The sequence below is a fragment of the Caretta caretta genome, chromosome 1, assembly GCF_965140235.1.
Source record: "Caretta caretta isolate rCarCar2 chromosome 1, rCarCar1.hap1, whole genome shotgun sequence".
Lineage (NCBI taxonomy): Eukaryota > Metazoa > Chordata > Testudines > Cheloniidae > Caretta > Caretta caretta.
In genome coordinates, this window is record NC_134206.1 from 344,890,584 (window position 1) to 344,907,464 (window position 16,881).

At 43.8% G+C, this 16,881-nt stretch overlaps 1 long non-coding RNA gene across 12 annotated transcripts in view; it reads right to left on the minus strand.

The window, feature by feature from the left end:
- Window positions 1-16,881, minus strand: part of LOC125630552 (uncharacterized) — a 183,246-nt gene that overhangs the window by 79,264 nt on the left and 87,101 nt on the right. For all 12 annotated transcript variants that reach the window (XR_012666626.1, XR_012666623.1, XR_012666617.1 and 9 more), the window contains one exon: window positions 7,311-7,354. This is a non-coding gene — a long non-coding RNA (uncharacterized LOC125630552). The remainder of the gene's footprint in view (window positions 1-7,310; window positions 7,355-16,881) is intronic.

The window sequence follows — 16,881 nt, forward strand, 5'->3', positions numbered from 1 at the left end:
TTGAGACCATTGCTTCTTGTTCTGTCATCTGCCACCACTGAGAACAGCCTAGCTCCATCCTCTTTGGAACCCCTCTTCAGATAGTTGAAGGCTGCTATCAAATCCCCGCCTCACTTTTCTCTTCTGTAGACTAAATAACCCTAGTTCCCTCAGCCTCTCCTCCTAAGTCATGTGCTCCAGCCCCCTAATCATTTTTGTGCCCTTCGCTGGACTCTTTCCAATTTGTCCACATCCTTTCTGTAGTGGGGGGCCCAAAACTGGATGCAGTACTCCAGATCTGGCCTCCCCAGTCCCGAATAGAGGGAAATAATCACTTCCCTCCATCTGCTGGTAATGCTCCTACTAATGCTCCTACAATATGCCGTTAGCCTTCTTGGCAACAAGGGCACACGGTTGACTCATATCCAGCTTCTCGTCCACTGTAAATCCCAGGTCCTTTTCTGCAGAACTGCCGCTTAGCCAGTCAGTCCCTAGCCTGTAGCAGTGCATGGGATTCTTCCGTCCTAAGTGAAGGACTCTGCACGTGTCCTTGTTGAACCTCATCACATTTCTTTTGGCCCAATCCTCCGATTTGTCTAGGTCCCTCTGGACCCTATCGTTACCCTCCAGCATATCTAACTCTCCCCCCATCTTAGTGTCATCCGTGAACTTGCTGAGGGTGCAATCCATCCCATCATCCAGGTCATTAATGAAGATGCTGAACAAAACTGGCCCCAGGACCGACCCCTGGGGCACTCTGCTTGATACCGGCAGCCAACTAGACATCAAGCCATTGACCACAACCCATTGAGCCCGACGATCAAGCCAGCTTTCTGTTCACCTTATAGTCTATTCATCCAATCCATACTTTTTTAAACTTGTTGCCAAGAATACTGTGGGAGACAGTGTCAAAAGCTTGGCTAAAGTCAAGGTATATCACATCCACTGCTTTCCCCATATCCACAGAGCCAGTTATCTCACCATAGAAGGCAATCAGGTTGGTCAGGCATGACTTGCCCATATTGACTGTTCCTGATTACCTTCCTCTCCTACAAGTGCTTCAAAATGGATTTCTTGAGGACCTGCTCTACGATTTTTCCAAGGACTGAGGTGAGGCTGACCAGTCTGTAGTTCCCTGGATTCTCCTTGTTCCATTTTTAAAAGATGGGCACTATATGTACCTTTTTCCAATTGTCTAGGACCTCCCCCGATTTCCACGAGTTTTCAAAAATAATGGCCAATGGCTCTCCAATCACATCAGCCAACTCCCTCAGCACCCTCGGATGCATTGCATCCGGCCCCAGGGACTTGTGCATGTACAGCTTTCCTAAATAGTCCTTAACCTGTTTTTTCATCACTGATGGCTGCTTACCTCCTCCCCATACTGTGCTGCCCAGGGCAGCAGTCTGGGAGCTGACCTTGTCTGAGAAGACCAAGGCAAAAAAAGCACTGAGTACTTCAACTTTTTCCACCTCATCTGTCACTAGGTTGCCTCCCCCATTCAGTAAGGGGCCCACACTTTCCCTGACCTTCTTCTCGTTGCTAACATACCTGTAGAAACCCTTCTTGTTACCCTTCACATCCCCTGCTAGCTGCAACTCCAATTGTACTTTGGCCTTCCTGATTACACCTCTGCATGTTCCAGCAATATTTTTATACTCCTCCCTTGTCATCTGTACAACTTTCCACTTCTTGTAAGCTTCCTTTTTGTGTTTAAGCTCACCAAAGATTTCTCTGTTAAGCCAAGCTGGTTGCCTGCCACATTTACTATTCTTTCTGCACATTGGGATGTCTATTCCTGCACCCTCTATAAGGCTTCTTTAAAATATAGCCAGCTCTCCTGGACTCCCTTCCCCCTCATATTAGCCTCCCAGGGGATCCTGCCCATCAGTTCCCTGAGGGAGCCAAAGTCTGCTTTTCTGAAGTCCAGGGTCCGTATTCTGCTGCTCTCCTTTCTTCCTTTTGTCAGGATCCTCAACTCGACCACCTCATGGTCACTGCTGCCTAGGTTGCCACCCACTTCTATTTCCCCTACCAATTCTTCCCTGTTTGTGAGCAGCAGGTAAGAGGAGCATGACCCTTAGTTCCTCCAGCACTTTCACCAGGAAGTTGTCCCCAACACTCCCCAAAAACTTCCTGGATTGCCTGTGCACTGCTGTATTGCTCTACCAGCAGATGTCAGAGTGATTGAAGTCCCCCATGAGAACCAGGGTCTGTGATCTGGAAACTTCTGTTAGTTGTCCGAAGTTGTCTGTCTACCTCATCCTCCTGGTCTGGTGGGCTATAGCAGACTCTCACCACGACATCACCCTTGTTGCTCTTGGCTCTGTTAACTTAACCCAAAGACTCTCAACTGGCTTTTCTCCAGTTTCACAGGGTTCAATAGGGTTATAAAGAATAGCCAGCATGGATTTGTCAAGAACAAATCATGCCAAACCAACCTAATTTCCTTTTCTGACAGGGTAACTGGCATAATGGATGGCAGGGGGAAAGCAGTAGAGGTGAAAAATCTTGATTTTTAGTACGGCTTTTGACATGATAGTCTCATAAGCAAACTAGGGAAATGCGGTCTGAATGAAATTGCTATGGGTGCATGCACAACCGGTTAAAAAACCATACTCAGAGTTGTTATCAATAGTTTGCTATCAAACTGGCAGGGTATGCTTAGTGGTGTTCCACAGGGTCAGTCTTGAGTCTAGTACAATTAAATATTTTAATTAATTAGTTGGATAACTGCATGGAGAATATGCTTATAAAATCTTCAAATTCTCCAAGATGGGAGGACTTGCAAAAACTTTGGAGAGCAGGATTAGAATTCAAGATGATCTTGATAAATTAGAGAACTGGTCTGAAATCAACAAGATGATATTCAGTAAGGACAAGTGCAACGTACTTCACTTAGGAAGCAAAAAAAATCTAATGCACAACTACAAAATGGGGAACAACTGGCTAGATGGTCATACTGATGAAAAGGATCTGCGGCTTATAGTGGATCACAAATTGAATATGAGTCAAGAATGTGTTGCGTTGCAAAAAAGGCTAATATCATTTTGGGGTAATTAACAGGAGTGTTGTATGTATGACAAGGGAGGTAGTTGTCCCACTCTACCTGTTACTTTTGAGGACACAGCTGGGTCCAATTCAGGGGACCCTTTAGGAAAGATGAAGACAAACCAGAGAGAAACCCCAAAGGAGAACAACAAAAGTGACAGAAGGTTTAGAAAACCTGACCTATGAGGAAAAGGTAAAAAATTGTGCATTTTTAGTTTTGAAGGGCAACCTAATAACAATCTTCAAATATGTCAAGGGCTGTTATAAAGAGGAGGGAGATCAACTGCTCTCCATGTCCACTGAAGGTAGCACAAGACGTAATGGGCTTAATCAGTAGCAAAAGATACTTAGGTTAGATATTTCAAAAAACTTTCTAATCTAAGAGCATTTAAATTCTGGAATATTTCCCAGGGAAATTGTGGCATCCCCATCATTGGAGATTAAGAACAGGTTGGACAAACACCTGTCAGGGATGGTGTTTAGATCATTGATCCCCAAACTTTTCAGCATCACGCCCCCCTCTTACCCCCGTCTGTGCTCCCCCACCAAGCCAGGGCCAGGAGCAGGGCCATGGCTCTGGAGTGGGAGAGACACGGAAAGGGGTAAGGGCGCTGAGGCTGGGGCCGGGTCTGGGGACGAGAACAGAGCGGCGACCAGGAACCGAGGCTGGGGTCAGGGCCAGAGTAGAGCTGGGAGTGGAGTGGGGCTGGGTGGCACTCCCTCACTGCCCTGGACCTCACCATGCCCCCCAAATGTTTCTCTGTGCCCCCCTAAAGGAGCCCCACAGTTTGGGGACCTCTGGTCTACATTTACGTGATCCTTCCTCGATGCAGAGGGCTGGACTTGATGACCTCTGCTCCAGCCCTACATTCCTATGATTCTGTGATTTCCAAAAGACTATTAAAGAAGTGCAGGCTTCAAGGTGTAGCAGGAATTGCACATGTCCATGCTTTTATTTTACCTCTGAAAATATCCAATTTAAAAAAACTCTGTACAAATTTATTTAATTTTTCAAAGATTAAAAAATGCAGCGCAAAATCATGTTAACAGAAAAAAAAAAGAAAGTTAGCACCAATCTTCAAGGCTGTTTGACACACTGCAGTCATCAATAATTTCCAAACCCATACGTTAGAAACATATTCATCCACCGATAGAGGAGAAGTAAAACACAATGTGCTTCGTAGTGTTAAACATATTTTAAAATTGACTCAGCAATATATAGGAAACCTCATCCAATCTTTTAATGAGTCTACTGTTTTCTGTCTGCTTGATCTGAAATTCCGTTCTTTGATATTCAGATGAGTAATGTTGGGTTTTGTTATTACAATCATGAATTTTCATTAGATTATAGGATGTTTTTACATCATCAAATAAGGTCTTCTTAATACAGACAGTTAAAAACCATGTATACTGGATACAGGCCAAGGCCAACATATCATAAATGAGGATCAACTGCAAGGCTTGATGTCTATAAATGCCAAGAAAACACCTCATAATGTTTCTTGATCACAACAGAAGAGACCACCAGGCTAAATCATAAACATTCAGAATACTCTGAGTAACTAAGTACTCTATTCAACACAACACTAAGGCCTGGTCTACAGTTACAAGCTTTGCCAGCATAGCTATGTCCATAGCTTGACTGTGATGGAGTGTACTCCCCACACCGGCTCTGGGAGGGTTGAATTAGGCCAAATGGCCCCTATCAGCCAATTAAGCGGCAAACAAAGAAGATTTAGGCTGTGTAGAGAGCCTTGGTTAGAAAGAAGCTTGCCAGTGAGGGAACAGGCGGGGCTTACATAAAGCCAAGGGCTGCAGGGTGAAGAACAGCAGTCACTCTCCCCTGAGACCTAGTAAATCCTAGGAGACAGGGGTCTGACTAGAATGAGTTGAAGTAAGATAGGAAGTAGTCCGGGGAAAAAGTAGTATGATTAGGGAAGCTGCAGACCTTGACTACTTGGTGAAGGGCTCTGGACTCGAAGCTAGAGTACATGGCAGGGCTGGGTTCCCCTACCAGCCCCTGAGGAGTTGTACTGTTGAAGGCAGTGAATTAAAAGACTGCCTGGGTCACTGCAGGAGGGAGAGGGACAGGGTCAGGGCAAACGGCATGAGAACTGCCTGCTGCCATTAGAACAGAAGAAATTTTTGAAGTATCTCACTCTGGAAGGGGAAACTACTTAGTGACCTGGTCGGAGGGCCAAGTCATGAAGAGAAAGCTGCAGCTCCTGGAGCAAGGGAGGGGCTGCAAAGGGAGAGAGGGAGAGAGAGAGAGTGATGGAGTGCAACCGCTGGAAAGGGGTGTTGGCCATATAGAACAGCAAGGAGGAAGTGCTCTCAAGTGGTGAGTAGAGCACCCCATCACAATGACACTGGCAAACCAGGGGCCAGCTCTTGCAAAGGCTTTGGGTCTCAGCTGAGCATGAACAAATTCATTGATGGAAACCAGTCTGTTTCACCTGGGTGTTACTATGGTTAAAATGGGTATTGAATTTATAACAACATGTTTAGTGTTTAGACTTTATGAAATGCTTGTAAGTTGCTGCATGCATTAATCTCACTTATACTATCTTTATTGTGTGCTATAAGTTTTTGATTTATAACTGTAAAAAATGTTTGTCCTGAAACTGTCAACCTATCAGAAGGGATTGTCTCCTGCTCATTAAGATGATTATCAAAATGAAACGGGCCATTGTGGGACACCACAATATAAAGGTGTTGTTAGCTGCCCCTCCACACCCATGACGAGGCTACATGCAAAAGGGCTCATCCCATCATCTTGAATTCCGAAAGAAGAAAATAAAGATAGTGAAGAAAATGTTTCTTCCCTTTTCTTGATCGGATTTTCACAGGGCTGGAGCCACGAAACAGAAGCAGAAATCTCCAGGGACAACCTAGATTACCCCTGAAAGACATTCATTGCTGACAGACTGCTACAACTCTGTCACCTTTTGGAACCATAGACGGTAACTCATTTGTGTACATATGTTTGTCTTCTTTAACCTGTAAATAACTCTCTCATTTCTTTTTCCTAGTTAATAAGTCCTTCTATAGGATCATCTACAAGTGTTATCTTTGGTGTGAGATCTGAGGTACAAACTGACCAGGGATAAGTGACTACTCTGCTTCCAGTCCCAAGAATCTGAATCTTTTGTGATCTTTGGTGCTAATATAACACTGACAGACCCCGGTTGTTGGCAGGCCAGATTGAACCTGGGTCCGCTGGAGCTTAGTGCATGTGCCTCTACCGTATGAGCTAAAAGCCATATGGCTGTTAGCTAAGGCTGCAGAGAAGACTCATTAATCTCTTTCTTTCTTTAAGTGGTCTCGGTGCCACTAGATGGGACAGAGAACCACACCCTGGAGGTGTGTGGGTTACACATAGCAACCAACTATCACTAAGTCTAGCTTGCTGGATGGCAAGACAGTCTAGTCAATTCCAGTCTAGAATGCCCAAGGGGCCTGTCTGTGACTCCATGATAAGACTGTTAGAGCGCTTCAGGAGTTTTCACCAACCCAGGAACAAATGAGATCTAATTATAGAACATACAACCAGTTTGGGGTGTCTGCCCTGAGGTTGGCACTCAGAGTCGTGAACTACTCCAGACAGCGTAACAAGTAGGAACATGATTTTTTGCAGATATAACTATGCCAGCAAAAGCCCTCCTACAGACACAGTTATATGCGCAATAGTCTGTTTGCCAGTACAGCTTATTTCACTCAAGAAACTCATATAAAATATACTGACAAAATGACTTTTTCTGTCAGGATAAATTGCATCTGCAGTAGGAAGGTTTAACAGTATAGCCCCACCTATACTGCTGCACCATCAAACCTTTTAAGTGTAGACAAGACCTCAGTATTGGTCAGTGACATCCAATTCTAGGGTACAATCCTGAGCCACATTACACATGGATGTAAGAGTGTGAAAAGCACCATAAATGCTGGGGGGACTTTTTGTAGTGGGGGTGGAGAAGGCAAAAAAATAATGTTCTCAAAGGGCCCTTTCACTTCAACACATCATGGATATAACCCGCACAGCCAATCTCCACAAAAGAGTACAGGGAAAGAGTGGACATATCTTGTGGGCCTGTACTGAAACCACACAGCCTGAAAACACATGACTCAAAACGGTTGTAGGAACCAACCAGCAGACTGCATCTACTACTCCCCACATGCCCTTTTGGAGATACAGCAAAGAAAAAACGTTGACTTCTTAACAATAGATACGGACAGTTTTATGTTTTATACAATAGAAACCTGTGTGGTTTTCACTGACTTACTTTTTTGATTACGTCATTTCTCTCAGTGTGTCTCAGTCTCCTTTCTGCAAAACAATGAACAAAACAAAAAAAGACAATTGTTAGAAATGCAGTTGCCAAAACAAATGATATTGTTCTTTGATATTTGCCCTCTCCCCTATTATTGATATTTGATGTTTTAATTATACTGTGCACTAGAAAATTATTCCATCACTGATTTCTTATTAAATGAATGGTTTTATAGATAGAGAAGTTTCATAAAGCAGGAATCAATTTTGTCAGGAGGGATTGTGGAGAGAGTTTAGTAATTTGAGCATGACGCCCAGAAAATCCCAGATTCTATCCCAGACTTTACCGATGACAAGCTGTGTGGCCAGGGCCAAGTGACATCCTTTCTCTATGCTTTAGTTTCTCTGTGTATGAAATGGAGATAAGGATGTACTATCTCACAGGGATTGTTTGCAAAATGCTCTGAAGATATAAACTGATATATAAAATCCTCTGCAAAAGGGATCATATTATTTCCTCTTGCCAATTCAAATTTCTTGTTTATCCACAGAGCAGATACAGCACTAATAGCAACAGCAAACACTTTCTCACACTGCCCCACTGATGTGCCTCAGTGCTAACCTGGTGGGACCATTCTATGAGAGAGTAGTCAGTTTCAACAGTTCAGTCATTAGCCTCCGCTGAGATTCCTAACAAGGGTGCCTACTGAGGGGAGGTGGTTAGTGATTTGGACACATACACTGAGATAAGTAACATGCTTCAGATGGTAATGTCTTCTGATCATTACTGACCAAGACCAGATCTCAACCACCAATCTAAAACAAATATTCTGTGTCCCCAACATTGTTTCCTTTTAACCATGCAGAGTAATCAAACCTCTGGCACAAACACAAAATCTTAACTCTCTAAAGATTCATGGGATTCTAGGAAAGACTTATGCAAAGCAAGGGAGTTGCATGCACGCATCACATTAACCAATAACAGAAGAATAACAGGCACAGATTCCATTACAGAGAGCCAGATTGGTGGAAATGCTTCCCACATCCCCCACTCAAAAAACTGTACTCTTCAAAGAGTACATCCAGTTCTTTATGTAAATGTGTTTGTAAAATCTGATGAGTACAAAATAATGCATATTGGAAAAAATAATCCCAGCTACAAATACAGAAATGATGGGCAAAGAGTTCTATTATCTTGGTGTCACCATGGACAGTTATCTGAAAACTTCAGATCAATGCACAGCAGCGGTCAGAAGGGCTCCTAGAATGTTAGGGACTAATAGAAAAGGGATAGAAAATAAGATAGAAAATAACATAATGCCACTATATAAATCCATGGTGCACCCACATCTTGAATACCTTGTCAGTTTTGATCGCCTCATCTCAAAAAGGAGATAGTGGAACTGGAAAAGGTTCAGAGAAGGGCAACAGAGATGATCAAGAGCATGGAACGTCTTCCATCCAAGGAGAGACTAACAATAGTAGAGTTTCAGAGTAACAGCCGTGTTAGTCTGTATTCGCAAAAAGAAATCCGATGAAGTGAGCTGTAGCTCACGAAAGCTTATGCTCAAATAAATTGGTTAGTCTCTAAGGTGCCACAAGTACTCCTTTTCTTTTTGCGAATACAGACTAACACGGCTGTTCCTCTGAAACCTGTCAATAGTAGAGTTGTTCAGGGAGATATGATAGAGGTCTACAAAATCAAGAATGGTATGGAAAATGCCAAAGATGTACATGCCAAAGATGTAGATAACTTCAGTTGGGGAATAAGCACCAGGAGGAAGACAGAAAATCTTAGGAAACTATTATCCTGTTAACGCAAGATAATTAGTTAGTTCCTTGATAATAAGAAAAGAGGAAAAGAAACAAATGATACAGCAATATGCAGAAGGAATATTATTTCCAAATGTGAGAGCTCTCAGAGTTTCGTTCCTGTGAGATTAACTGCTGTTGAACATCAGATATTACTTTGAGTAGCATGCATCTCTACAGTTCAGGATTATGATTTTTAAAATTAGAACAAATTACTTTTCAATGTTCACACAGACATAACAAAACAAGGAGCAATGATTTACGGTTGTTTAGGAACCGAAAAAAACCAAAATATATAAAATACAGTCTCTGCCCCTAAGAGATTACAATCTAAAAAATAAACATACATCATGTACAAGGAACACTAGAGGTGGAGATAACTGAGGCTTTGTCTACACTACAGAGTTTTGTTGATGCAAATTAAGCTGACAATCAACAACCGGTATAATTATATCGCTTGTGCATGTTCACGCTCCGCTCCTTCTGTCGGCAGAGTGCGTCCAGACTTGGCGCTCTAGCATTGACAGTGAGAGCAGTGTACGTAGCTATCCCACTATGCTACTCCCACCTTCCGCAGCTAAGACTTGTGGGACGGCAGAGAGGATCGCAGTGCATCATGGGTGCGGATTCCCCATCCCATGATGCAGTTCTTTCTATCCCAGCATTCCATGGGCTTCCCCCTGCATTTTGAGGCATTTTTCAATGCCCCCAGTTTACTGTGCACATGCCATCTCTGTCTGGAAGGGTGGATCCTGCACTGCTCTCTACTGTTGTGGTCACTGTTCTGAACACATTGTGGATGGTCATGCAGTATATTATGAGCTCCGAATCTGAACAGGAATCAGAGTTGCCTGATCTGCTGTGTGCCATCGAAAGAAACATCATCAGATTACTTTTGGTATTCATGGAACAGCTGAACATGGTGGACCATCGCTTTTGGGCTCGGGAAACTAGCACTGACTGTTGGGATTGCATCGTTATGCAGGTCTGGGATGAAAATCAGTGGCTGCAGAACCTTTGGATGTGCAAAGCAACCTTCTCAGAACTGTGTGAGGAGCTCACCCCAGCACTGTGGTGCAAGGACACCAAAATGAGAGCTGCCCTCTCGGGGGAGAAGAGCATGGCGATCACTATGTGGAAGCTGGTGACTCCAGACTGCTACCCGTCGGCTGCGAATCAATTTGGAGTCGGGAAGTTGACTGTTGGGGCTGCGTTAACAGAAGTGTGCAGGGCCATTAATCGCATCTTGCTATGAAGGACTGTGACTCTTGGCAATGTGCGTGAAATAGTGGATGGCTCTACAGCAATGGGATTCCCTAACTGCAGAGGGAAGATAGATGGCATACGTATTCCAATTTTGGCAACAGAACATCTAGTGATGGAGTACATCAATAGAAAGGGGTACTTCTCTATGAAATTGCAGGTGCTGGTGGATTACAGTGGGCATTTCACTGACACCAACACAGGATGGTCTGGGAAGCTGCATGACGCATGCATCTTCTGGAACTGTGGCCTGTACAGAAAGCTACAAGCAGGGACTTTCTTTCCAGGCCAGAAGATTCCAGTGGAGGATGTTGAAATGCCCATAGGGATCCTGGGAGACTCAGAGTACCCCTTACTCCCATGGCTCATGAAGACTTACACGGAAAACCTGGACAAGTAGCAAGGAGCACGTCAACAACAGGCTGAGCAGGTGCAGAATGACAGAGGAATGTGCCTTTGGCAGATTAAAAGCATGCTGGTGATACCTTTATGGCAGGTTAGACCTAAATGAGGAAAACATTTCCATGGTTATAGCAGCTTGCTGCACATTCCGTATTTGTTAGGCTAAGGGTGAAAAGTTTCCCCCAGGGTGGAAAAATACTGCTGCAATAGTGAAAAACAGGATAGCTCAGGTGTTTATGTCTCCAGCTGCTGGCTGGAGGGTTTACTACAAAGTTTAACTAAATTTGAAAATTAAACCATAAGCCTGGATTTTTTTTAGGGCAACTACCCAAGTCCCACAGAGACAGTAGTTGGCTAGATAAAGTGTGATCCTCATACAAATAAAATGCTCAGTAATTTTCTAACTGTGCAGATTTTAACCACTTTGGACCACATTTATCCTGGTGTAACTCCACTGAAGTCTCACTATAATTTACATTAGACACATTTATACATACTGTACTGAGTAAATTTTACATCATTAACGTCCTAAAATAAAATATCTGAAAAATCTCTCTATTGTTCTTCATCTCATATTTGCTTTAGTGGAAATCACTTAAGTTTATATTAAATTTTAGGCGGTGCTGGTAGGGACACATTTTATTTTAGGTTGTCTAATACTTTCCATTATAAACACCCTATTTTCAGTTTTGTATAACATGGACAAACAGTGACTGTTTAGGCTGAAATTTCCCATACAGAGTGACTATGTAAGGCTGACATTTAATGTTTCGGCAAAAATGGTTCAGACATTTCTCAGAATTCAGTTAGATTGAAATATGTTTTGCCCATGTCAAATGCTTACAACGGTTTCATTGAAAAGCTCTAGAACATCTATGCTTTGAGAAAGAGGTCTGAAATTGGGGGGGGGGGTTACCCTGATGTCAAGAATGCACCTTTTATATCTGCATGAAAATCCACCCACATCTGGCTAAGTAACAAGCTGCCATACAACTGTAGTTTTCACGTGCTTAGTAGAGACCTGTTAGAATTTGGCAGCTAAATTCTCTGAAGAATCCATCTGTACTAAGCAAGCTCCTGTGCAGAGCTGAGCAGGGCGTTCCCTGCAATTGCTCCTCCCAGCACCAGGGGACCACTGTGGCTCTGGGGATATTCTCCCTCTCTGTTTCTTTTAGCCTGTGCTCTCAACACTCCCCCACTAGCACCCAGGAGAAAGAGGAAGCTCCCTGATACAAACAAAGATGAGCACCAGAGCCAAGTTGCAGTGTGGGATGGAGGCAGACCCAACCTACAGGCAGGCTGTTGGTGTGGGAACAGCCAGGCTGTGGCGGTACATGCTAAGGGTATGTGCAGAGATCCTGTGGAGAAAACAACATTGCATATATCATAATGCATATGCAGAAGTGGGCCAAATTAAGTTTATTACTAAGCACAGTAAATACCTGTTTTTACATAGCTAGGCAAAAGAAGAACACCCATTTCAATTAAAGAGACAAAATGGGTGAAATGATCTCTTTTATTGGACCAACTTCTGTTGGTAAGAGAGAAAAGCTTCCAAGCTACAAAAGAGCTCTTCTTCAGTTCTGGGAAAGGTACTGGGCCGTGACACTCTTAGTACCTTCCCAGACCTGAACAAGAGATCTCAAGTGAGCACCCCGAATGAAGAAACATACCTGACTTGCCAACCAGTGGCAACTAGTGCCCTAACCATTCCCATCGCAGCCACCATATGCTCCCTCAGCTCTTGTAGAAGTACGCTCCCACACATCTTACTTTGTACAGATCCTGCAAATCTTAATGACACTCCTACCTGGAGAGACCATCCCTAGGCATGAAAGTGCCATGCACATCTCCAGGCATACTGAATACTTGACCTCACTGATAAGCATGCCATAAATGTCAAATATGATGGTGGATTTTGACATGAGCCCACTAAGAACCGCTGAGACCAATACCTAGAACAACAAGCAGCCATCAGAAGGCAATTACTTTCTGTTGCTACTGATCTGGGATGAACTATTACCCACTACCTGAGCCATAAGTCCCCATGCTTTAGTTGAACTTCTAAACTGCACATGAATAACTGCCTGTATTTCAAAACAAGCAGCTTTGTTTCCTACTGGTGCGTAAGAATGTCCAAAGCACAGCCAGCAAAGGAGTATCAGCAATGCCCTTCAGACATACATTTCCACCCTAAGTCTTGCAATGGCACTAAAAATTAGAGGGCTGCATCAGTAAGGCCATGGGCATGTACACGTGGCAGTTTCTCCCATGGCTGAAGATTATGTAGCAAGAAGGAAAGAACATTGCCAAACTCCATCTTTTTTCTAAGGGAGAATAAAGATGCAGTTTCATGTGAACCACTGGAAATGGAACATGAATCTGCTTCTACCTAAAATGGACCTTGTACTGTAATCACCTTTATGCAATAAAAGTGGTTTATAATCAAGGACAGACCTGACGAAGAGCAAACTCATTTCAGTCTGTGGTCCTTTCACCAGTGCACACCCATTTCATAGAATCATAGAATATCAGGGTTGGAAGGGACCTCAGGAGGTCATCTAGTCCAACCCCCTGCTCAAAGCAGGAACAATCCCCAATTAAATCATCCCAGCCAGAGCTTTGTCAAGCCTGACCTTAAAAACTTCTAAGGAAGGAGATTCTACCACCTCCCTAGGTAACGCATTCCAGTGTTTCACCACCCTCATAGTGAAAAAGTTTTTCCTAATATCCAACCTAAACCTCCCCCACTGCAACTTGAGACCATTACTCCTTGTCCTGTCCTCTTCTACCACTGAGAATAGTCTAGAACCATCCTCTCTGGAACCACCTCTCAGGTAGTTGAAAGCAGCTATCAAATCCCCCCTCATTCTTCTCTTCTGCAGACTAAACAATCCCAGTTCCCTCAGCCTCTCCTCGTAAGTCATGTGTTCCAGACCCCTAATCATTTTTGTTGCCCTCCGCTGGATGCTTTCCAATTTATCGACATCCTTCTTGGGGCCCAAAACTGGACACAGTACTCCAGATGAGGCCTCACCAATGTCGAATAGAGGGGAACAATCACATCCCTCAATCTGCTGGCTATGCCCCTACTTATACATCCCAAAATGCCGAGAGTACTAAAGGAATTGGCGGCTGTGATTGCAGAGCCATTGGCCATTATCTTTGAAAACTCGTGGCGAACGGGGGAAGTCCCGGATGACTGGGAAAAGGCTAATGTAGTGCCAATCTTTAAAAAAGGGAAGAAGGAGGATCCTGTGAACTACAAGCCAGTCAGCCTCACCTCAGTCCCTAGAAAAATCATGGAGCAGGTCCTCAAGGAATCTATCCTGAAGCACTTACACGAGAGGAAAGTGATCAGGAACAGTCGCCATGGATTCACCAAAGGAAGGTCATGCCTGACTAATCTAATCTAATCGCCTTATATGATGAGATTACTGATTCTATGGATGAAGGGAAAGCAGTGGGTGTACTGTTTCTTGACTTTAGCAAAGCTTTTGACACGGTCTCCCACAGTATTCTTGTCAGCAAGTTAAAGAAGTATGGGCTGGATGAATGCACTATAAGGTGGGTAGAGAGTTGGCTAGATTGTCGGGCTCAACGGGTAGTGATCAATGGCTCCATGTCTAGTTGGCAGCCGGTATCAAGTGGAGTGCCCCAAGGGTTGGTCCTGGGGCCGGTTCTGTTCAATATCTTCATAAATGATCTGGAGAATGGTGTGGATTGCACTCTCAGCAAATTTGCGGATGATACTAAACTAGGAGGAGTGGTAGATACGGTGGCAGGTAGGGACAGGACACAGAGGGACCTAGACAAATGGGAGGATTGGGCCAAAAGAAATCTGATGAGGTTCAACAAGGATAAGTGCAGGGTCCTGCACTTAGGACGGAAGAATCCAATGCACCGCTACAGACTAGGGACCGAAGGCTAGGCAGCAGTTCTGCAGAAAAGGACCTAGGGGTGACAGTGGACGAGAAGCTGGATATGAGTCAACAGTGTGCCCTTGTTGCCAAGAAGCCAATGGCATTTTGGGATGTATAAGTAGGGGCATAGCCAGCAGATCGAGGGACGTTGCATCCGAGAGCATCAAAATTTGCCTGTACACTGCTTATTTTGGTATTCAGCTAGGCAGATGGAGCAGCTGTGGCAGATTTAGCAATACAGCCTAACTAGACAGGGTTCAACCTCCACACAGTGGGTGGCAAAATGTATTTACATATGAATTGCCTTGCCCACTTACTTCAGAGTAAAGCACCCATCAACCTTTCCTTACAATGAATAGTATATTATACAATAGAAGATAATGGAAGTCCTCATTCCACGCAATTATGAGTTTAAATAAACAATCAAGTGCGCAGCTACAGAGCTAGAAAAAGATATTTCAAAACAGAAATCCAATCAGAGTCTAAGTCCAATGCCTTATCCACAGGGCAGGTGATGTGTAGGACAGCTCTGGCAACTTCCTGGACAAACGTTACTGAATGAAGTTTAAGATCTAGCCTAGACACGACAAATCGACCCCCGAGCGCTCTCCCGTTAACTCCTGTACTCCAGCACCGTGAGAGGCACAGGCAGAGAAGATGGGGGAGCGGCAGCAGTTGACTCACTGCGGTGAAGACACCACGGTGAGTCAATCTAAGTACGTCGACTTTAGCTATGTTATTCACGTAGCTGAAGTTGCGTAATTTAGATTAATCCCCACCCAGTGTAGACCAGGGCTAAGAGACGTGACTAACCTAAACCTTGGGAAAGGTTATAAGCGTCAAAAGGACTCTCCAAAACAGTGTGCTAGACAAAGTTAAGTGGGATTCCTAGGAAATACTGGGGTGGGGTGGGGAGGGTGGCAATTTCTCACCTCCAGACCCACCCTTTTGAAGTTGCGTCCCGAGGAGAAACCCATTGTCTGTTTGATCACCTGTTAGGAGAAGGCCAGACCAGAGGCCCAAATTGGATAAAAGAGTGACTCTCTGATTCACTGATTGGATATCTGATTGGATAAAAGAGTGACTTATCTGATTGGATAAAAGAGTGACTCTCTGTAGACTTGCCTGTTCTGAGCTACCAACTTTTGTGAACTTTTGACCACAGAAAAAAAACCACCTTATTCACTAGCCAGAACCCTTGTTAGAGACAGGGGAAGATCTCTAGTAAACTTATTAGCATGTGTTTAGGTTCTTTTATGGTTTTAAATGTTTTCTCTGCAATGCTTTAACCTTATGAATAAACATGCTTGCTCAGAAAGAGATGTGATAACTTATCTGTGGGTAATTACGCAGTTTATAGTCTCTGAGGAGGAGTCAAAGCAGCCTGTTTAGTCAGTTTGTAGGGCTGAGGCATTCACGGTACATTCAGGGAACTGATCAGCCGGAAATACCCAGTGTGAGATGAGAAGGAAGAGAAATGCAGGCTGATGACCTGGAAGCTTCAGAGTGGGTGCCCTTGTGGGACCGCAGAGGGGGAAATACAGGTGCAGTCGCCCTAAATTGTGACAATCAACACCTTTGAAAATAGGTTGATTTTCAAAGGTGACTACTGATTTTAGATGTGTCCATTTTTGGAAGCCCAATTTGAGACACTTTAACAAGGCCTGATTACAGAGTGCTGAGCACCTACCTTAAAAGCATCATAATTTGGGCAAATATTGAGGCAAAGTCAAATAGCAGTTTTGAAAACATTTCCCCAACTGACTTGTTCGAGGCTATGCACCAAGATAGTGACAGAGCTGGGATACAAACTCAATTATGTTTCTGGACATCAAATCTCTGCTCAGACCATTAGGTCACGTCTCGTTTACTAGATCATGACTTATACTACTTGGAAAAAATTGCTTATTTATATTCCCTATTCACTGCAGAAATGGATCTTGTGCCTCTAGCAACACAACGAGACCAAGTTTGCATAACTCAAAGAACTAAGGTATTGAGTCATCCCAACAACAAGAGGTGTGCTTTCTTTCTGTCCCATGCCCTCCCAATAACTGGTAACCTTACTTGTCAGACCCCCTCACAATCTTTTAAAATCTTGTGTTATTTTAACAATTACTCTCCCACTCTGGGTTCGATCCAGAGAAGTGATGAGAACCTGCAGGTCCCTTGGATTTCAAGGTA